At 41.5% G+C, this 23,704-nt stretch overlaps 2 long non-coding RNA genes across 2 annotated transcripts in view; one reads left to right on the forward strand and one right to left on the reverse strand.

Moving 5' to 3' along the window:
- On the reverse strand, positions 1 to 14,319 carry LOC122552033 (uncharacterized). Its single transcript, XR_006312272.2, has 3 exons — positions 14,283 to 14,319; positions 13,945 to 14,079; positions 1 to 724 (listed from the first exon to the last, which is right to left on the reverse strand). It is a non-coding gene; the product is annotated as an uncharacterized LOC122552033 (long non-coding RNA).
- Positions 8,014 to 23,704, forward strand: part of LOC148149644 (uncharacterized) — a 20,416-nt gene continuing 4,725 nt past the window's right edge. Inside the window, exon 1 of the long non-coding RNA XR_015757539.1 lies at positions 8,014 to 8,054. This is a non-coding gene — a long non-coding RNA (uncharacterized LOC148149644). The remainder of the gene's footprint in view (positions 8,055 to 23,704) is intronic.

Here is a 23,704-nt window from a genome sequence, read left to right on the forward strand (position 1 = left end):
CTGATCAAACTGAACTGTCACTTATGCACTGAAACCTTATCATAAACTCCAGAGAATAAACATTGTTATCTTTGCTTCAAAATTAACAACTGATGCAAAGGTATTAAATCATTTCTGCACTTTTTCAGCTGTAACAAAAGTCCAGATTAGCTGGGCTAATTTTCTGACAATTTTGGAAGAAGCTAAATATTAGTTCTCAATGTTAAACTTTGAGAAATAGCACTTTTCAGACTGCAAATTCTATTTTAAGACAGTTAAATGCATTTGGTGTTTCAAAGTGTCAGATTCAAGCCATATTGGAACAGTAATGATCCAAAGCTTTTGCAATTAGATAACAAAAAAGACAAAATGTAAGATTATTAAAGTACTATTAACAGCAAAATATTGAACATCAAATGTTATTTTTCAGGCATTGTATGCACATTGTTGCTGAAAAATGTGTTCTGCACCCTTCATTTTAACTCAACCGCTATTATATTAAACTCAACTAATTTATCTTAATTACATTTCTTTCAGGAAGCAATACTGGAATGCTGCATAATCTTCTTTAGTCACAGTATGGAATCTCTGAATATAAAACACAGAAGGGTCACTGCAGAAAAAAAATGTTTGTTTTAATAGAGGAAATGCCAAGCCTTTGGCAATGTGGTGTCAGCTACTTTGCTTCCTGTGATGGGACTGACTCTTCGATTTGTTTCATGTTAGTGGTTGTTGATGACATTTGCTGTGTGAAAAACAATAAAGAATAATCAGTTTGTCCCTTTTTCTACACTGAAGTACATACCAATATTCAAAATAGTTTGCTAAAACAAATTTATACTGCAATTGTGTTATTTTCCTTTAAATTTTTCCTTTGAATTTATTTTCACCTATAACAGATTTCATACAATGCATTAACATTCATTTATGAGAACATGTAATTCTCACTTTTACAAGAACAATAGATCTCAAGAAAGCATAATTAATCCTGAGGAAGAAATAGATTAAAATGGTATTAGGCCAGTTGCTCCAACAACTGCAGTAATCTTTCACATAAGCTTAAAACTGGAGGTCACTTTGCAAACCTGTCACAATCCTAGGCTTTGCAGACATTTAATCACAATGCTCACATCAAATAGTGATGAAAGCTCACCTTGAAGACAAAAAGAATGCAGTGTACCTATGCCTGATCCAGTTTCATTCTAGATTGAACATAACTCCTGTCAGAAACTTGACCTTCAGAGATATGAAAAGTTGTTTCCTCATTCAGAGGTTCTGCTTTCCAGAAGTTCTTTGATGTACTCAAAAATAGGAAAGCTATATTTTTTATGAACTTTAACATTATTTGATTGACCTGATAGTGGTGACATGGCATCTGACAGAGCTAACAAATAAAAGGCACCTGCCCTTTAGTGTTACCAATCCTTTTTCATAGATGAAACAGCCAAAACCAGTATAATAAAAGGATCCTGTGAATTATATTTTATATTGGTAGAACTCCCCAATTACCCAGGACAAGAGCAAACTGAAGAAGGCTTGTGCTGTAGTAATTATGATAGCATGTTCCTATATCCAAGAAGATAAAAGCTTTCTAGGACTGAAAAGAGAAGGGAGTGAGAAAACTGGAAATTATAGATGTAGTATCAATTAAACCCAACATTAGTGTAGGAAACATAAGAATGTAGGAACAGGAGTAGGGTATTCAGTCCTTCCAACATGTTCCACCATTCAATGGCTAAATCTGTGGCCTATCTTCATATAGCTGCCTTTGGTTCATATCTCTGAATCCCTTTGTTTAATAAAAACATTATGTATTTCATAATTAAAATGACAACTGATATAGAATTAAGTACCATTTGTGAAAGTGAGTTCCAAACATCTATCACCCTATGTGTGCAGAAATGCTTCATAACATCTCTCCTGAATGCTCTTGCCCTAATTCTTAGATGTTGTCTCCAAGTTCTAGAACCCCCAACCATTGGAAATATTTTATCTGTATCTAGCCTGTCTTTTCCTGTTAATATATAGAAGACTTTGATCAGATCACCCCTTAAACTTCTAATTTCTAGAGAAAGCTGGTTTAAGTTATATAATCTCTACTCATAACCTAACCCCTAATGTCCAGATATCATTCTTGGAAGCCTCCATTATACTCAAGGTGTAGTGACCAGATCTGCTCTCTGTCTTCTAAGTGGGTCTAAACAGGTTTTGTATAACTGCTCCACTGCTCTAAATGCTTCCCCCATGCTAAACGCAATAAAGACAGGATTCCCCTTGTCCTCACTTACCACCCCACCAGTTTCCACAACCAACTTATCATCCTTACATGCTTCTGCCAACTCTAATTCAACCCCATCACAAGTACAGCTTCCCCTCCCCCCACCACCACCATCTTCCGGAAGGACCATTCCCTTCACCAATCCTTGGTTCCCTTCCACCCCCCTACCACCCCCCGAACCTTCCCCTGGAACCGGAAAAGATGCAAAACCTGCCCGCACACCACCCCACCTCCCCTCCATCCAGGGTCCTAAACAGTTCTTCCAGGTGAGACAGGGATTCACCTGCCTCTCCTCCAACTTAGTTTATGGTGCTCCCGATGTTGTCCTCTCTACATCGGGGACACCAAATGTAAACTCAGAGCACGTTTCACAGAGCGTCTCAGCCGGGCCTGCAGGGGCCAACCGGATCGCCCAGTCACTGCCCATTTTAATTCCCCTCTCCACTCCCTTTCCAACATGACCATCCTTGGCTTTCTCCATTGCCACAGTGAATCATATGCAAATTGGAGGAACAACAATTCAAATTCTGCCTGGACAGCCTACAACCCAGAGGATTAAACATTTAGTTTTTCAATTTCAAATAACCTCCCTTTCCTTCCCTTCCCCTGACTCCCTTCCCAGCCCCTGCCCCTCCCTTCCATTCCTCTGATCAACCCTTCCTTCCAGCTACAAACTGGATTCATTCCTCCCATCAACCAACCAGGTTGTACTTTCGACCCGTGTTCATCTAAACTCACCTCACCACCCCACTCATCCCCAATGCCCCTCCCCTCTTTATCTGCAACTCCCCTTACACCCAACCCTCGTCCTTAATAAGGGTTATACCCAAAGTATTGACCTCTCTTCCTCCTAATGCTGCCTGGCTTGCTTTGATCTTCTAGCCTCCTGCTTCTCTTTTGCATAACTGCAGCATAATTTTTGCATCATTTTACGCTAATTGTCGAGATATAAAGGCTAGCATTCCATTAACTTTCTTGATTATTTTCTGCACCTATTCATGGTATTTTAAAGATCTTGGTACCTGAAGTTGCTTACATTGAAATCGATTTACCACAGTTTCATTTATTCGTCTAGTCTATTAATATCACTATCACTATCACAATCTACAATATTGACCAACTTTGGGTCATCAACAAACTTAGACATATGACTTTCTATGCCATCATCCAAGTCATTAATAACTAATGTAAATAACTGAGACCATAACACAAATCCTTGTGGGACATATCTTGCTAATTTGAGCAGCTATCCATTTCCCTACTTTCTGTCACTTGTCACACAACCATTTTCCCAGCCATGTCAACAATTTGCCCTCATTTCTATTGGCTTCTACTTTAGTTAACAATCTCTTATGTGGCACTTTATCAAATGCCTTCTGGAAGTCCGTACAAACAAAATTGATAGACATTTCTCTGTCCACTACATTAGTCACCTCTTCAAAACTTTTCATGAGGTCTGCTAGGCATGACCTACTTGTCATAAATCCATCCCAAATGGATTCTCTGCCTGATTACTGAAAATTTTGAGGTTTTCAGTTACCCCATTCTTGATTACAACAGGACTGTAATTCCCTGGTTTTCCTCTGTCACCCTCTCAAAAGGAGGGGCGGACTGACATGTGCAATTTTCCAATCCAGCAGGACCACTCCAGTATCTAGGGAACTCTGAAAGATGATAGTTATGGCACATATAATGTGCTGCTTTACTACCCTCAGATGGAAAATGTCAGGTCCTGGGTATTTGTCACTTCCATTAATTTTCTCATTATTGATACTTCACTTATAATAATTTATAACCTGTCCCAGATTCACCATTAATTTCTGTGGGACATCCAGCCGCTATCTTTCTTTGCTACTGTAAATACTGAGACAGAGTAATTATTCAACATCTGCCATTTTCCCATTCGTATTGATTTTGATGTCTCTTGCATTTTCCTTCCATAATCCCTTTTAGTAGTTCTTAGAAATGGCTTTGAGGCCATTTGCTACTTTTTGTCTCTATCCTATGCTGCTTTTTTTTTATTTATGTAAGCCTTTTCGCATCCTCCACAGTTGTTTTACCAATTAGCATATTTTCCCAGTTTACTGTGGACAGTTTCTATCTCATCTCATTAAAGACAGCCTTGCCTAAACCTTAAAGGAAAGTGGTAGAGTCTATTATAAACAATGTGATCATCTTCAACACCAAGATATAGGCTGACAGGTTTATTTTAAATTACAAGCTACCTGATGAAGGAGCAATGCTCTGAAAGCTTGTACTTCCAAATAAACCTGTCGGACTATAACATGGTGTTGTGGGATTTTTAATCTTGTCCACTCCAGTCCACCACTCGCACCTCCACATCAAATAATGTGAATTATCAATGAGATTAGACAAAAAGTTATGTTCGACAAATTAACTGGAGTATTTTGAGACAAAAGCAGAAATTGCTGGTGAAGTTCAACAGGTCTGTCAGCTTAGAGTCATAGAGTCAAAGGGTCCTACAGCATGGAGTCAGTCCTTTTGGCCTAAACTAGTCCACACCGACTAAAATGTCCATCAACGCTAATCTTATTTCCCTCTACTTAGCCCATATTCTTCTCATTCTTTCCGATCCTTAAAATGCCTTTTAAATGTTATTAATGTACCACCTCAACTATTTCTGCTGGCAGATCATTCCATATGTGTACCACCTTCTGTGTAAAAACGTTGCCCCTCAGGTTCCCTTTTATTCTTTCTCCTCTAACCTTAAATCAATGCCCTCTAGTCCTCGATTCCCAATTCTAGGAAAAAGACTTGAGTGCTTCACCTGATCCATGCCTCTAATGATCTTATATACCTCTATAAAGACCCCCTCAGTCTTCTACGGGCTCCAACGAAAAATGTCCTAGTTTATCCAACCTCTCTCCATAACTTAGACTGTTGAGTCCAAGCAACATGCTTGTAAATTTCTTTTGCACTCTTTCCAGTTTTATACCATCCTTCCTATAGCAAGGTAACCAAACTGAACATAATGCTCCAAATGCAAACTCACCAATATCCTGCATAACTGCAACATAACATCCCAACTTCTATACTCAATGCCCTGACTGAAGAATGCCAGTGTACCAAAAGCCTTCTTCGCTGCCCTGTCTATCAGTGACTCCACTTTCAGAGAACTGTGAACCTGAACTCCAAGATCCCTCTGTTCTACCACATACCTTGAGGCCCTACCATTCACCATGAAGCTCTTATCTTGATTTGACTTTCCAAAATGCAAGACATCACATATATGTATATTAAACTCCATTTGCCCTTTCTTGGCCCAGTTACTCAGCTGATCAAAGTCCTGCTGCAAGTTCTGATAACCTTCCTCACTGTCCACGATACCATCTATTTTTGTATCATCAACAAACTTACTAATCATACCTTGTACTTTCTCATCTAAATCATTGATATAGATAACAAACAGTCATGGACCCAGCACCCATCGCTGAGGCACTCCACTAGTCACAGGCCTCGAATCCGACAAGCATCCTTCCACTATTACCCTCTACTTCTTACCATCAAGCCATTTGTGTATCCAATTTGCCAGTTCACCCTGGAGTCCATGTGATCTAACCTTCCAGAGCAGCCTACCATGATGGAATCTTATCAAAGACTCTGCTGAAATCCATATTGACTATGCCTAACGTCCTGCCCACGTCAACCTTCCTGGTCACTTCATCAAAGAACTATAATAAATTTGTGAGGCATGATCTCCCACTCACAATGCCAGGCTAACTATTCCTAATCAAAGAATAAAAGCAAATTACTGCGGATGCTGGAATCTGAAACCAAAAAAGAGAAAATGCTGGAAAATCTCAGCAAGTCTTGCAGCATCTGTAAGGAGAGAAAAGAGCTGACGTTTCGAGTCTAACTGACTCTTTGTCAAAGCCTAATCAAACCCTGACTTTCCAAATGCATGTGTATCTTATCCCTCAGAATCTTCTCAAGTAACTTCCCTAACACAGATGGGTAAGCATCTGTGGGAAGAAAGCAGAGTTAGCATTCTGAGTCCAGTGACTCTTCTTTAGAACTGTTATCCATCAGTTGATGAATTTCACCAGCAATTTCTGTTTTTGTTTCAGATCTCCAACATCTGCAGTTCTTTATTCTATTTTAAAGTATTATGAGTACGTAACTAATAGAATAGTTAAGCGAGACCCAGTGGATGTGAAGTTTTAGAAAGGTTTTGAAAACCCCTTAAGAGGCGAGCGTACAAAATTAAATCACATGAGTTTGGAGGTAGTATACTGACAGAGAATTTGTTAGCAGACAGGAAAGAAAGGGGAAATAAATGGGTCTTTTCCAGACCGAAAGGTAGTGACTAACAGTGTTTCGTAGGATTCAGTGCTTGGGTTCCAGCTGCTCACAATATATATCAATGATTTAGATGAAGGAATTAAATATAATGTTTCCAAGTTCACTGGTGCCAAAAAAAAACTAGTTAGGATTGTGAATAGTGAGAAAGATGTAAAAGGTTACACAACAATTGGGAAAACTGAGTGGGTGGGCAAATACATGACAGAATGCAATATAATGTGGATAACTGTGAAGTTAGCCACTTTGGTAAGAAATACAGAATGCCACAGTATTATTTAAAATGTGAAATACTGACATACAAAGTGACATGTGTGTCTTTGTAGCCAGTTACTGAAAGCAGGCAAACAAGGTACAATAAGCAGTTAGGAAGACAAATGGTATGTTAGTATTTATTGCAAGAAACTTTGAGTGCAGGAACAAGGATGCCCTAATGCTGCTGCACAGGGCCTTGATGAGACCACACTTGGAGCACTATGTGTAGTTTTGGTTTCATTATCTAAGAAAATATTTACTTGCCATAGAGGGAGTACAGTGAAAAATCATTTGATTCCTGGGATAGCACAATTATCATATGAGAGGAGATTGAGTTGACCAGGCCAGTATACACTGGAGTTTAGAAGAGAGGGGAACTCATTGAAACATATAAAATTCTGATCAGACTGTGGAGACCAAATGTCAGGATGCTGTTTCACCTGTCTGAAGGGATCTCAAACATGGATGGCCATCTCAGGATAAGACCAAATAAGACTGAGATGAGAAGAAATTTCTTCCCTCAGAGTGTGGCGAACTTGTGGAATGCTCCACTTAAGTCAATTAATATATTCAAGGAAAAAATAGTTGATTTCTAGCCACTAATGGCATCAAGGGGTGTTGAGAGATCGAGCCAAAACTATGGTGCTATGACAGAAAATCTAACAATCGTTTCAGTAATGGATTTTTATCTTTCTTTGCACTAACATTTTTTGTTGATTTTTAGGAATATTTCACTATATTTTCCAACAGCAGCAAATATTGTAATATCTCATATTTTTAAATAGATGGTTTTTTGTAAAACTAATTATGTTTTCTAATAGAAATACCCAGTCATAAAAACATGGAAAGAGGCTTAGAGAGGCTTAATGGACAAAATGGCCTACGCCACTCTTACTTTCCATGTTTTTATGACTGGGTATTTCTATTAGAAAACATAATTAGTTTTACAAAAAACCATCTAATTAAAAATATGAGATATTACAATATTTGCTGCTGTTGGAAAATATAGTGAAATATTCCTAAAAATCAACAAATTTTTGAACATTCTATGAGTAACAACCACTAATTTACTCATTCTAACAATCGTTTCAGTAATGGATTTTTATCTTTCTTTGCACTAACATTTTTTATTTATTTATTTCCTTTCTAGTGGGTGATAATTCTGGATGAGGTGTGTTTATTTTACACCTTGGAAATATGCAGAACTTACACAATGTTGTGGGTAAGCTACCTTTAATTCAACTACTTATTAAGAAATCTCATAGACAAACAATTACTGAAACAATTATTTAAAAGTAACAGCATGTAGCAACCAAAGTAAGCTCTTTTGAGTGATCAAGTTAAGATTCACAATCCAGCTTAGCTACAACCTAATTAATTATGGGAGTTAGCTATGATTCTAAACAACAGTGTCTGTCTCTGGGTGTCCAAGGTTCAATCCTTGTGCACTATTGTTCTTTGAAGTACTGCTGGAGTTGAATCCTTATACAATTTACTTTCATTTAAGTTTATGGTGTAACATTATTAACGATCTATTAGATTTTTCCATCCAAAATATTGATTCTGCCTCTGGTGCTATTATCTCTGGACCAGCCCTCCTGTCAGAAGTAGGTTCCCTGTTTCTTGTTACATTTGGCCGAGCTGCCTGTGTAAAGACACAACTATCATGCAGTTCACTTCTGCATGGGAATCAGTTACACTTATGGCAGCCATTTAGCAAGCAGTTGTTAAAACAGTTTTGTTCATGCAGCGTTGACTCCTTCTCCGCCCATGCATGGCTAATTGCTTTCAAATTCCTGTATAACAGTTTGTCCTTGTCTCTCAACAGTTCATTTATTGCTGCTTCTTTCAATCCATGAACAGTTATTAAATTTCTGAAGAATATGTGATCGCAACTAAGTCTAAAGAGGACCTTTATTCAATCAATTAAAATATGGCCACATCTGCTGACATCAGTTCATGTATGCTATGCATCACTTAAATTCGCTCATGTATGCAGTACTCTGAAGGTTTTATATAGGTTCTTTATTGACTCTTAGCATTTAACTTCCATACACCGATACTTAGAATTCCATTACTCCTTGCTAGGAATTTATTAACTTCAAATGTCCTAAGTATCTGTATCCATGTACTCCCAAAACCCTTTGCTCTTCCACAGCACTGAGGCTACTTCCATTAAGAGTGTAATTAGTCTTGTTTTCATTAATCTAAATGCATCTGGTTGTGCTGATTTACTTTTTAAACCAGTCCCTCATTTCATAATTATACCTTTGCAGTCTTCTTTGATCTTTTAAATAACAAATTATATATGCTATATCATCTGTGAATTTTGGCACTACTCCCCTCCAGGCCTAGGACAAAATATGCACAGTAATCTCAAAACCTTGTAAGACACCACTTCAAAACACTGAATAATTGCACTGCACTGCTACTTTCTGCTTTATCCATTCTAGCCATGTTGAAGTTGAATTTCAGGTTAAGTAACTAAACTTCCCACACCAGTGTGTATCCAACACCAGGTATAATATTAAAGGGATGTGTGAATGGAGGCCAGTTATTTTTTACTAACGTCGGAAATAGAAAGAAAGCAATGAATGAACTGTTACTATCCTAGCTGTCAGGAAATTAGCATCACCAGAGTCCATGTCACCAGCACATTCTTGGTTGGGCAGAATAGAAAAATCAACAATTCTCATCCCAGTAAATATTTGTAAAAGGAGAATATATAGAACATAGAACATTACAGCGCAGTACAGGCCCTTCGGCCCTCGATGTTGTGCCGACCTGTCATACCAATCTGAAGCCCATCTAACCTACACGATTACATGTATGTCCATATGCTTGTCCAATGATGACTTAAATGTACCTAAACTTAGCGAATCTACTACCGTTGCAGGCAAAGCATTCCATACCCTTACTACTCTCTGAGTAAAGAAACTACCTCTGACATCTGTCCTCTATCTATCACCCCTCAATTTAAAGCAATACCCCCTCATGCTCGCTGTCCCCATACTTGGAAAAAGGCTCTCCCTGTCCATCCTATCTAACCCTCTGATTATCTTATATGTCTCTATTAAGTCACCTCTCAACCGTCTTCTCTCTAATGAAAACAGCCTCAAGTCCCTCAGCCTTTCCTTGCAAGACCTTCCCTCCATACCAGGCAACACCCTAGTAAATCTCCTCTGCACCCTTTCCAAAGCTTCCACATCCTTCTTCTAAAGCAGTGACCAGAACTGTACACAATACTCCAAGTGCAGCCGCACCAGAGTTTTGTACAGCTGCAGCATAACCTCCTGGTTCCGGAACTTAATCCCTCTATTAATAAAAGCTAAAACACTGTATGCCTTCTTAACAACCCTGTCAACCTGGGTGGCAACTTTCAAGGATTTGTGTACCTGGACACCGAGATCTCTCTGCTCATCTACACTACCAAGAATCTTACCATGAGCCCAGTACTTTGCATTCCGGTTACTCCGACCAAAGTGAATCACCTCACACTTGTCCGCATTAATCTCCATTTGCCACCTCTCAGTCCAGCTCTGCAGCTTATCCATGTGTCTCTGTAACCGACAACATCCTTCGTCCCTATCCTCAACTCCACCGACCTTAGTGTCGTCTGCAAATTTACTAACCCGCCCTTCTATGCCCTCATCCAGGTCGTTTATAAAAATGACAAACAGCAGTGGACCCAACACCGACCCTTGCGGTACACCACTAGTAACTGGACTCCAGGATGAACATTTCCCATCAGCCACCATCCTCTGTCTTCTTTTAGCAAGCCAATTACTGATCCAAACTGCTATATCTCCCACAATCCCATTCCTCCGCATTTTGTACAATAGCCTACTTTGGGGAACCTTATCTAAAATATTTTATTATGTATCTCTAAACAAGGGGACTTGAACCAGGCCTCCTGGATCGTTGGTAGGGATACTACACAAGTCATCATGTCAGAAGTCAGATAACAGCAGGTTATAGTTCAATAGGCTTATTTGAAATCACAGACTTTCAGAGCATTGTCCCTTCATTGGGTGACATGAGAGAGAAGCACACAGCCACAGACATTATAGGAAGAGCGATCATTGGGCAGAGAGATTAAAAGATCAGACAAATGGTCTGAGTGGAGTGTTGACAGGTCGAATAATAGGTATTTGGAGGTGTTCAAGAGTGTCAGACAGTGTGAGCAAAGTGTCAACAGCTGAGTAACATGACATACTTTCTCCACTTCAGTGAATGGTACTCTATTAGACCAAACCATCATCTCCCAGATCGTCCATAACCTCATCACCTCGGGGGATCTCCCATCCACCGCCTCCAACCTCATAGTCCCACAACCCCGCACCTCCCGCTTCTACCTCCTGCCCAAAATCCACAAACCTAACTGCCCCGGCCGACCCATTGTCTCCGCCTGCTCCTGCCCCACCGAACTCATCTCCGCCTACCTTGACACCGTCCTGTCCCCCTTAGTCCAGGAACTCCCCACCTACGTTCGGGACACCACCCACGCCCTCCACCTGCTCCATGATTTTCGCTTCCCCGGTCCCCAACGCCTTATTTTCACCATGGACATCCAGTCCCTGTACACCTCCATCCCCCATCACGAAGGACTCAAAGTCCTCCGCTTCTTCCTTTCCCGCCGTACCGACCATACCCTTCCACTGACACCCTCCTTCGACTGACTGAACTGGTCCTCACCCTGAACAACTTCTCTTTCCAATCCTCCCACTTCCTCCAAATGAAAGGAGTAGCCATGGGCACCCGCATGGGCCCCAGCTATGCCTGCCTCTTCGTAGGATATGTGGAACAATCCATCTTCCGCAACTACACTGGCCCCACCCCCCACCTTTTCCTCCGCTACATCGATGACTGTATCGGCGCCGCCTCGTGCTCCCACGAGGAGGTGGAACAGTTCATCCACTTCACCAACACCTTCCACCCCGACCTCAAATTCACCTGGACAGTCTCAGATTCCTCCCTCCCCTTCCTCGACCTTTCTATTTCCATCTCAGGCGACCGAATCAACACGGACATCTACTACAAACCGACCGACTCCCACAGCTACCTGGACTACACCTCCTCCCATCCTGCCCCCTGCAAAAATGCCATCCCATTCTCCCAATTCCTTCGACTCCGCCGCATCTGCTCCCAGGAGGACCAATTCCAAAAACGCACATCCCAGATGGCCTCCTTCTTCAAGGACCGCAATTTCCCCCCCGACGTGATCGACGATGCCCTCCACCGCATCTCTTCCACTTCCCGATCCTCCGCCCTTGAACCCCGCCCCTCCAACCGCCACCAGGACAGAACCCCACTGGTCCTCACCTACCACCCCACTAACCTCCATGTACAGCGCATCATCCGCCGTCATTTCCGCCACCTCCAAACGGACCCCACCACCAAGGATATATTTCCCTCCCCTCCCCTATCAGCATTCCGTAAAGACCACTCCCTCCGTGACTCCCTCGTCAGATCCACACCCCCCACCAACCCAACCTCCACTCCCGGCACCTTCCCCTGCAACTGCAGGAGGTGCAAGACTTGCGCCCACACCTCCCCTCTCACCTCCCTCCAAGGCCCCAAAGGAAACTTCCATATCCGCCACAGATTCACCTGTACCTCCACACATATCATCTATTGCATCCTCTGTACACGATGTGGCCTCCTCTATATTGGGGAGACAGGCCGCCTACTTGCAGAGCGTTTCAGAGAACACCTCTGGGACACCCGGACCAACCAACCCAACCACCCTGTAGCTCAACATTTCAATTCCCCCTCCCACTCCACCAAGGATATGCAGGTCTTTGGACTCCTCCATCGTCAGACCACAGCGAAACGACGGTTGGAGGAAGAACGCCTCATCTTCCGGCTAGGAACCCTCCAACCACAAGGGATGAACTCAGATTTCACCAGTTTCCTCATTTCCCCTCCCCCCAGCCTGTCTCAGTCAAATCCATCAAATTCAGCACCGCCTCCCTAACCTGCAATCTTCTTCCCGACCTCTCCGCCCCCACCCCAATCTGTCCTATCACCCTCACCTTGACCTTTTTCCACCTATCACATTTCCGACGCCCCTCCCCCAAGTCCCTCCTCCCTACCTTTTATCTTAGCCTGCTGGACAAACTTTCCTCATTCCTGAAGAAGGGCTAATGTCCGAAACGTCGGTTCTCCTGTTCCCTAGATGCTGCCTGACCTGCTGCGCTTCTCCAGCAACACATTTCCATCTCTGATCTCCAGCATCTGCAGACCTCATTTTCTCTACTCTATTAGATGTACCCTGTGTCTGTCTTCTGAGGAGGTCATTGAGATTTTTGCTGTGGCTCATCAGAACTGGTGATCGATGAGTTGAGCATCATATCCCATTCTTATGAGGGCGTCCTTCAAAATATTTAAGAGTCTATTGCATTCCTTCTCATCTGTGCAGATCCTATGTAAATGCAGGGCTTGTCCATAGGAAATGGCTTCTTTAACATGTTTAGGATGACCTACAGATATCTATTATTCAACTTATCAACACTCCATTCACACCATTTGTATGATCTTATGATCACTCTGCCCATTCATCTCTATAAATTCTGTGCCTGTATGTTTTTTTCTCACTTCACCTAACAAAGGGGGAACACTCCAAAAACTTATGATTTCAAATAAACCTGTTGGACTATAACCTGCTGTCATCTGACCTCTGACCATGTCCACCCTAGTCTAACACCGGCACCTCTACGCCATGACACCATTACAACCCTCAAAAAGATCTTTTAAAATAAGCTTTCTAACATGATTTCCCTGTTTCACATCAAAGTGGACATTTGCTTGAATGCACTCTTAAAACCTAAACTGTTCCTACAAACAAAAAGGGATGCATTATCTGCCTGCTACTGATTCATCTGAACACAGACAGATAATCTTTGACTTCAAAATAGCTTGCCAGATGATAATAATTGTATTTCTGATTTCTCTGCAAGGATTTAACAGGCTAGTCAAATTTATTGACAGTGGTTCAACAATAGCATAATTAAGTCAGTAAGCAAGGTAGTAATTTATATCAATTATTGGTGGGTACATATCATTAATTGTAAAACTACAGCAATTACCAAATCATTACATGGCATGCTTACCTGGACACTATTAATGGTTAATTTTAATTTCTGCTACACCTCAAAAGCAGATGTACTTGTGATTTAACAGAATGTCAAACAAGGCCATGATCGATTCCTCCGGGTGCCTGCCCATTTATGGAACAGGATTATTTTCTGCAAAACAGGTCAGAGCTTCATTGATTTTGCAGGCTTGAGGCCTGGGCAAAACTCTTCTAATACTGAAGGCTGTCTGCTGATTATTTTTAAAATTTGAATGGCAAAAGTCTAGAGGGCAATAATTGTTGATAAAAGTGACCCATCAATGTCAATGGAAGATTATATATTAGTAAAACCATATTTTGAATCAAACACATTACCACTGATGATACTGCCTGGGTGGCGGCTGAAGTGGATCTGATGTGGTGTCTGTGGGCTGCCTGTGTCTGGCTGTGTTCCTGTCCTCACGACTCTCAGATTGATTACTTGAGTCATCATACAGACTTAGGCTGGACTTCCAGGTTACTTTTAAACAATATTTATTAATAGACTGCACGTAATAGTATGGCTACAAAGCAGCATGCTCTCTGCTTTAAAGGAGCCAATAAGAGTTAAGTGAAAATACTTGAGCTCACCTTCCCATACCACAGTTATTAACTAACCTCCTGATGACATTACTGGCTATTCCTCTGTACTATGGAGACTGTACTGACTCGGGTGGCGACCTTAGACCAGGCTGCCAGGGTCTGGAGGAGTAGCCTCCTTTGCCAGTCCTTCGGGGAAGAAGACTCCTCTCCTTTGCAATACCCCCTCAACTGGGGCCTGGAAGTCCCTGTTGGAAAATTACAGTGCCATCTTTCACTTCTCCTCCATATTTAGACTCTGCCTTGACCAAGCAGGGCAACCTTAGAATGACAGTGCTCATCAGGGCGGCCAGCAGCTTTTTAAATATGGCCCAGGTACCAGGGATCCTAGTTTATTGTTGGATATCTGCTGAGTGATGTGGAATTCTGTGTGTTTAAATGGGGCTAGGACTCAACATGAGGAATGCCTTGGGATGGGTTAGATAGTTAATGAAGCACATTTGGTACATAATATGGGAATAAAATCTCCCTAGGAATCAAAGCAAGAGTGCCTCCAAAAGATTCAATTCTAATTTGCATTTGGATAAAAAATGTAGCATTCAGTCTATTGATTCTGCTTGCCTTGGGAGAAGAGAGATTTGGGAGATGTTAATTGACAGAGGTGTTCAAAATCTTGAGGCATTTGATTTGAGTAGACAGGAAGGAACTGGTGGAAGGATTGTAAACCAAAGAAAATGAATTTGAGCTGATTGGATTAGGTCACTCCCTCTTGCAGAGGACTGGCACCTGCATGATGGGTTGAATGATCTCCTGCCCGGAAACTATTCTATGATTCTAAAGCATTTTACAGGAGCATAATCAAACAGAAATTGATACTGATCCAGAGAAAAGACCAAGAGCTTCATCAAGGTTTTAAAGGTGTGTGTTAAAGAAGTGAAAAATAGACTTAAGTGTAGGGCAGCACAGTGTCACAGTGATTAGCATTGCTGCCTCACAGCACTAGGAACGTGGGATCAATTTCAGCCTTGGGTGACACTCTGTGTGAAGTTTGCACATTCTCCTTGTGTCTGAGTGGGTTTCTGCCAAGTGTTCCAGTTCTTCCCACTGTCCAAAGATATGCAGGCTAGTTAGATTGGCCACGTGTATTTCTCCATAGTGTTCAAGGATATATGGCAAGGTGAGAATTCTGGGGTTACAGGGCTGGGTCTGGATGGGATGCTCTTCACAGGATTGGGGCAGATTCAATGGCAGAATGGCCTTTTTCTACACTATATGTATTCTCTGATTCTTAGAGTCAAAATAGCTGAAGTCAACAATGAAAAGGGCAATTGATATGAGAAAACAGCTTAGTAGGAACATGCAGATCTCAGAGAGTTTGGTGTAGGAACAGGTTACAGAGATAGGGAGAGGCAAGTTATGAAGAAACTTGAATGCAAGGATGAGAATATGTAGACAACATTAATGGCCTGCATTTCTGCCATAACAGAAAGCCTATCCATCATGGGAAAATGGCAGATGAATTCATGAGTTATCCCAACCCAAAAGATGACTCTTCTCATTTTGATGAAGGTATGAATGAATTCAGGTCATGAATTGTAAGTGAGAATTTTATGGATGCAACTAACCACTTAAACATCAGTTTCTTTACTGAATTAGGATTTTCATAGTTTTGGGCTATGTAACCAAAGTGTGCAGATTAGGCCTGGTACGAGCAGGTCTGAACGTTCTGCATTGGTTTGGATAACCACAGCACGGCATTGAAGAGGAAAGGCTTCGGGTCTGGTACTGGAATGTCTTTGATGAGGGGAGGCGGGGGTTGGTGTGGATGGCAGTAGGTTGCCCTTAGTGGAGTTAAGCTAGTCTTCAGTAGAGATAAGGTCCTTCAGAGTTGGTAAGGTGATCTTTAGTATTATTAAAAGTAGGCATATATGTGTAAAAAATGTGTAAACCCATTAACGTCAACAGAACTATTAAAAAGAATTTGTCAATAAGACAAGTAGGGAATGATTGCATGCTATTTCACTCCATGGAGTCGACTACTGGATGGTTGCTACACAATATATTTTACAACTATCGATTGTCAATGTGGGATGCCTTCTATTTCACAAGTTCGTAGGCAATTATAAGTGGTTAGATCTAGAGCAATGAATGAATTACAATGCTTGCTGTTTTAAGAGATTGTGTACTTGAATGAAATGATTGTTCCCCTGTTGTTAATTGAAAGAATTCAAATATTGTAATTTTTCAAGTAGAAATGATCAAATAAATAATTCTCAGCAAGTTAAAAGCAGCTTGTGCAATTTATAGAGAATGTGAAGCAAACTCTTAAACGAGAATGAAAATCTTTAGATGATGGGAAGCATCAGCTTGAGGTTATGAAAATGTTAGGTATTTATGAATTAGGAGAAGAAGTAAGCCTCAGTATCCTTCAAGCCTGCTCAGCCATTCAGGAAGAACATTGCTGATCTGATTACTCCATATTCCAACCTACACCATTAACCTTGCACATCATTTCCTGTCATGTATCTATCTACCTCTACCTTAATAATATTCAATGATTTTGCTTCCACTGTATTTCGAGGAAGAACATTGCAAAATTTCATGATGCTCTGTGAGGAAAGAATTCCCCTTATAGAACATCAAACAGTACAATACGAGAACCGGTCCTTCGCCCCACCATGTCTGTTCAATCATGATGCCACTCTCCATGAATTCCACCTGTCTGCAAATGGCCAGTATCTCTCTATTCCTGCCTGTTCATGTGTCTGTCTAAATGTTTCTTAAACTGTCCTATTGTATCTGTTTCCACCACCTCCCCTGGTAGTGCATTTCAGGTATCTACCACCCTCTGAGCAAAAAAACACTTACCTCACACATCTCCTTTAAATTTTCTTCCCCTCACTTTAAAACTATGCCCACCCTGGGAAAGACTCTGACTAACCACCCCATCCATTCCTCTCATAATTTTATATACTTCTATCAGGTGATCCCTGAACCTCTGGCACTCCAGCAAAAACAATCAAGTTTGCCCAATCTTTCCTTTTAGTTAGTACACTCTAATCCAGTTAACATCCTGGCAATGACTGATACACCCTCTCCAAAGTCTCCACATCCCTCGCAAAGTGTGGTTACCAGAGCTCCGAAAGCATTCTAAGTAAAGTTTTATACAACTGCATCATGACTTGCCAACTTTCTACTCAATGCCCTGACCAATGAAGGTAAACATGCCACATGCCTTCTTTACCACCTTATCCAGTTGTGTTGCCACTTTCAGAGAGCTATGGCCTTGCACCCCAAGATCCCGCTATATACCAATTCTCCTAAGGGTCCTATCATTTATTGTACGCTATCTTTTTGCATTTGATGTCCCAAAATGCATTTCCTTACAAAGTCCAGATTAAACTCCATCTGCCATTTCTCCAACCAACTTTCCAGCTGATCTATATCCTATCTTTTGACATCATTCTTCACTATCCACAGCTCCACTGATTTTTGTGTTGTCTGTAAACTTACTAATCAGACCACCTTCGTTTTCAAGTAAATCATGTGTACAGACCACAAACAACACAAGTCCCAGCACTGATCCTTCTGGAGCACCTCTAGTCACTAAAAAACAGCCCTCCACAACTACCCTTTATGAAAGTCCTGATGAACGCTTTTGTCCGAAACGTCGATTTTCCTGCTCCTCGGATGCTGCCTGACCTGCTGTGCTTTTCCAGCACCACTCTAATCTAGACTCTGATTTCCAGCATCTGCAGTCCTCACTTTTGCCTAACTACCTTTTATGACCAAGCCAATTAACCAACTTACCATAGATCCCATATGACTTAACCTTCTGGACCAGCCTACCATCAGTGATCTTGTCAAGTTCGTCAGTAAAACCTATGTTAAATGCTTTAATTAAGTACACAACATTCACTGCTCTACCATCATCAATCATCTTCATCACTTTCTCAGAAAACTCAATCAAGTTTGTGAGACAAGATCTCCCCTGCACATAGATATGCTGGCCATCCCTAATAAATCCACCTTTTTTCCAAATGTGAGCATACCCCCTCCCTAAGAATCTTCTCCAATCCTTTCCCTGCCACTGGTGTAAAGCTCACTAGCCAATAATTTCCTGGACGAGCCCTGTTATCTTTCTTAAAGAAAGCAACAATGTTGGCTATTCTCTAGTCTTCTGGGACCTCACCTATGGCTGATGAGTATGCAAAGATCTCTAACAAGATCCCAACAATCTCTTCCCTTGTCTCCCTCAGCATCCATCATGCATCCATCCATCCATCCATAGATTCCATCGTGTCCTGGGGATTTATCTATCTAAATGATATTCAAGACATCCAATGCCTTCTCCTCCTTAATGTGGACAAACTCTTCCCTAATCCTATCTTACCTAATCTTATACATATGTCAAATGAGTGACCCCTTATTTTCCTCTTCTAACAACTAACTAATCACAGATATTAGTATAGAAAATCTCTGAACTGCTTCTGATGCACTAATGTTCTTCCTTAAATAAGGTGACAAATACCAGTACTCCAGATGTGATCTTACTAGTTCCTTGCATAACTGAAGCAGAACATCCCTACTTTTGTATTCAATTCCCCCTCACAATATATGCCTAATTAGTTGCTGTATCTGCATAATAATATATTGTGATTCATGCATGAGGACCCCTTACACCTAAGCTCTGAAATCTCGCAAACATACATAATACGTATTTTTAATTCTTCCTGCTAAAATAGGCAATTTCACATTTTTCCTATGATATTCCATTTGCCAGATCTTTGTCCAAAACATGGACATGAAATATTAACTCTGTTTTCTCTCCACAGATTCTGCAACCTGCTGAGTTTTTCCTGCAATTTCAATTTTTATATCCTTTTGTAGTCCCTCTATGTACTCCTTTGTAAATTGCTTTTCCTCCATGCAAGTTCCTCCTTCTTTCTTCCATCATGTATTCGTTAAATCTTGACCTATGCTAGAAGAATACACTTACATCATAAATAAATCCAGCAGACGGACTGGTTCAAAGAGTTCATTTAATATCTGATACGTTTAGACATACTTTCCTTCACTGGAATCAAAGAGATGTACAGCACCGAAACAAACCCTTCGGTCCAACTCGTCCATGCCGACCAGATATCCCAACCCAATCTAGTCCCACCTGCCAGCACCTGGTCCATACCCTTCCAAACCCTTCCTATTCATATACCCATTCAGATGCCTTTTAAATGTTGCAATTGTATTAGCCTCCACCAATTCCTCTGGCAGCTCATTCCATACACGTACCATCCTCTGCGTGAACAAGTTGATCCTTAGGTCTCTTTTACATCTTTCCCTTGTCACCCTAAACCTATGCCCTCTAGTTCTGACTCCCCCACCCCAGGAAAAAGACTTTGCCTATTTATCCTATCCATGTCCCTCATGATTTTATAAACCTCGATAAGTTCACCCCTCAGCCTCCGACACTCCAGAGAAATCAACCCTAGCCCATTCAATTTCTCCCTATAGCTCAAATCCTCCAACCCTGGCAACATCCTTGTAAATCTTTTCTGAACCCTTTCAAGTTTCAAAACATCTTTCTGATAGGAAGGAGACCAGAATTGCACGCAATATACCAACAGTGGCCTAACCAAAGTCCTGTACAGCTGCAACATGACCTCCCAACTCCTGTACTCAATACTCTGACCAATAAAGGAAAGCATACCAAACGCCTTCTTCACTATCCTATCTACCTGCGACTCCACTTTCAAGGAGCTATGAACCTGCACTCCAAGGTCTCTCTGTTCAGCAACAGTCCTTAGGAGCTTACCATTAAGTGTATAAGTCCTGCTAAGATTTGCTTTCCCAAAATGCAGCACATCGCATTTATCTGAATGCGATCCATCTGAATCCATCTGCCACTTCTCAGCCCATTGGCCCATCTGGTCCAGATCCTGTTGTAATCTGAGGTAACCTCACCTTCATTCCCCTACGCTCCCAGATTAACGAATTCAACTCACGTTGAACAATTCCTCCGCTGCCTTCGCTTCCGCTGGGCGGAAGAATTGTTCGATGTCTCGCCGTGTGTTGAATTCTTTTATCTTAGCCTGTTAGGCACACCCTCCTCATTCCTGAAGAAGGGCTTATGCCCGAAACATCGATTCTTCTTCTCCTTTGACGCTGCCTGACCTGCTGCGCTTTTCCAGCAATACATTTTTAAGCTCTAACCCTCTTCGCTGTCCACTATACCTCCAATTTTGGTGTCATCTGCAAACTTACTAAATGTACCTCTTATGCTCGCATCCAAATCATTTATGTAAATGACAAAAAGTAGAGGGCACAGCACCGATTCTTGTGGCACTCCACTGGTCACAGGCCTCCAGTCTGAAAAATAACCCTCCCCCACCACCCTCTGTCTTCTACCTTTGAGCCAGTTCTGTATCCAAATGGCTAGTTCTCCCTGTATTCCATGAGATCTAACCTTGCTAATTAGTGTCTCATGGGGAACCTTGTCAAACGCCTTACTGAAGTCCATATCGATCACATCTACTGCTCTGCCCTCATCAATCTTCTTTGTTACTTCTTCAAAAAATTCAATCAAGTTTGTGAACCATGATTTCCCACACACAAAGCCATGTTGATTATCCCGAATCAGTCCTTGCCTTTCCAAATACATGTACTTCCTGTCCCTCAGGATTCCCTCCAACAACTTGCCCACCACTGACATCAGACTCACCGGTCTATAGTTCCCTGGCTTGTCTTTACTGCCCTTCGAAAACAGTGGCACCACATTTGCCAACCTCCAGTCTTCCGGCACCTCACCTGTGACTATTGATGATACAAATATCTCAGCAAGAGGCCCAGCAATCACTTCTCTGGCTTCCCACAGAGTTCTCGGGTATACCTGATCAGGTCCTGGGGATTTATCCACCTTTACCCATTTCAAGATATCCAGCACTTCCTCCTCTGTAATCTAGACATTTTGCAAGATGTCACCATCTATTTCCCTACGGTCTATATCTTCCATATCCTTTTGCACAGTAAATACTGATGCAAAATATTCATTTAGTATCTCCCCCATTTTCTGTGGCTCCACACAAAGGCCGCCTTGCTAATCTTTGAGGGGCCCTATTCTCTCCCTAGTTACCCTTTTGTCCTTAATATATTTGTAAAAACCCATTCGATTCTCCTTAATTCTATTTGCCAAAGCTATCTCATGTCCCCGTTTTGCCCTCCTGATTTCCCTCTTAAGTATACTCCTACTTTCTTTATACTCTTCTAAGGATTCACTCAATTTATCCTGTCTATACCTGACATATGTTTCCTTCTTTTACTTAACCAAACCCTCAATTTCTTTAGTCATCCAGCATTTCCTATACCTACCAGCCTTCCCTTTCACCCTGACAGGAATATACTTTCTCTGGATTCTTATCTCATTTCTGAAGGCTTCCCCTTATCCAGCCGTCCCTTTACCTGCGAACATCTGCCTCCAATCAGCTTTCGAAAGTTCTTGCCTAATACCGTCAAAATTGACCTTTCTCCAATTTAGAACTTCAACTTTTAGATCTGGTCTATCCTTTTCCATCACTATTTTAAAACGAATAGAATTATGGCCGCTGGCCCCAAAGTGCTCCCCCACTGACACCTCAGTCGCCTGCCCTGCCTTATTTCCCAAGAGTAGATCAAGTTTTGCACTTTCTCTAGTAGGTATATCCACATACTGAATCAGAAAATTGTCTTGTACACACTTAAGAAATTCCTCTCCATCTAAACCTTTAACACTATGGCAGTCCCAGTCGATGTTTGGAAAGTTAAAATCCCCTACCATAACTACCCTATTATTCTTACAGTTAGCTGAGATCTCCTTACATCTTCCATGTCCTTTTCCACAGTAAGTACTGATGCAAAATACTCGTTTAGTATCTGCCCCATCTCCAGTGGCTCCATACAAAGCCGCCTTGCTGATCTTTGAGGGGCCCTATTCTCTCCCTAGTTACCGTTTTGTCCTTAATATATTTGTAAAAACCCTTTGAATTCTCCGTAACTCTATTTGCCAAAGCTATCTCATGACCCCTTTTTGCCCTCCTGATTTCTTTCTTAAGTGTACTGCGACTGCCTTTGTACTCTTCCAACAATTCACTCGGTCTATCCTGTCTATACCTTACATATGCTTCCTTCTTTTTCTTAACCAAACCCTCAATTTCTTTTGTCATTCAGCATTTCCTATACTTACCAGCCTTTCCTTTCATCCTAACAGGAATATACTTTCTCTGGACTCTCGTTACCTCATTTCTGAACATTTCCCATTTTCCAGCAGTCCCTTTACCTGCGAGCATCTGCCCCCAGTCAGCTTTTGAAAGTTCTTGCCTAATACCGTCAAAATTGGCCTTCCTCCAATTTAGAATTTCAACTTTTAGATCTGGTCTATCTTTCTCCATCACTATTTTAAAACAAATAGAATTCTGGTTGCTGGCCCCAAAGTGCTCCCCCACTGACACCTCAGTCACCTGCTCAGCCTTATTTCCCAAGAGTAGGTCAATGTTTGCACCTTTTCTAGTAGGTACATCCACATACTGAATCAGAAAGTTTTCTTGTACACACTTAACAAATTCCTCTCCATCTAAACGCTTAACACTATGACAATCTCAGTCTATGTTTGGAAAGTTAAAATCCCCTACCATAACCACCTTATTATTCTTACAGATAACCAAGATCTCCTTACAAATTTGTTTCTCAATTTCCCTCTGGCTATTAGGGGGTCTATAATACAATCCCAATAAGGTGATCATCCCTTTCCTATTTCTCAATTCCATCCAAATAACTTCCCTGGATGTATTTCCAGGAATGTCCTCCCTCAGCACAGCTGTAATGCTATCTCTTATCAAAAATGCCACTCTCCCTCCTCCCTTTCTGTCCTTCCTGTAGCATTTGTATCCTGGAACATTAAGCTGCCAGTCCTGTCCATCCCTGAGCCATGTTTCTGCAATTGCTGTGACATCCCAGTCCCATGTTTATAATCACGCCCTGAGTTAATCTACTTTCCCTGTTAGGCCGCTTGCATTGAAATAAATGCTGTTTAATTTATCTTGTTCTCTGTTTTTTCCATGCCTGCCCTGACTGTTTGACTTGCCTTTATTCACAACTGTACCAGTCTCAGATTGATCTCTTTCCCCACTATCTCCCTGGGTCCCACCCCCCCACCTTACTAGTTTAAATCCTCCCAACCAGCTCTA

This window comes from Chiloscyllium plagiosum, unplaced genomic scaffold (genome assembly GCF_037043375.1).
Source record: "Chiloscyllium plagiosum isolate Xiang-an unplaced genomic scaffold, Cpla_swu_hap1 HiC_scaffold_7, whole genome shotgun sequence".
NCBI classification, from domain to species: domain Eukaryota; kingdom Metazoa; phylum Chordata; class Chondrichthyes; order Orectolobiformes; family Hemiscylliidae; genus Chiloscyllium; species Chiloscyllium plagiosum.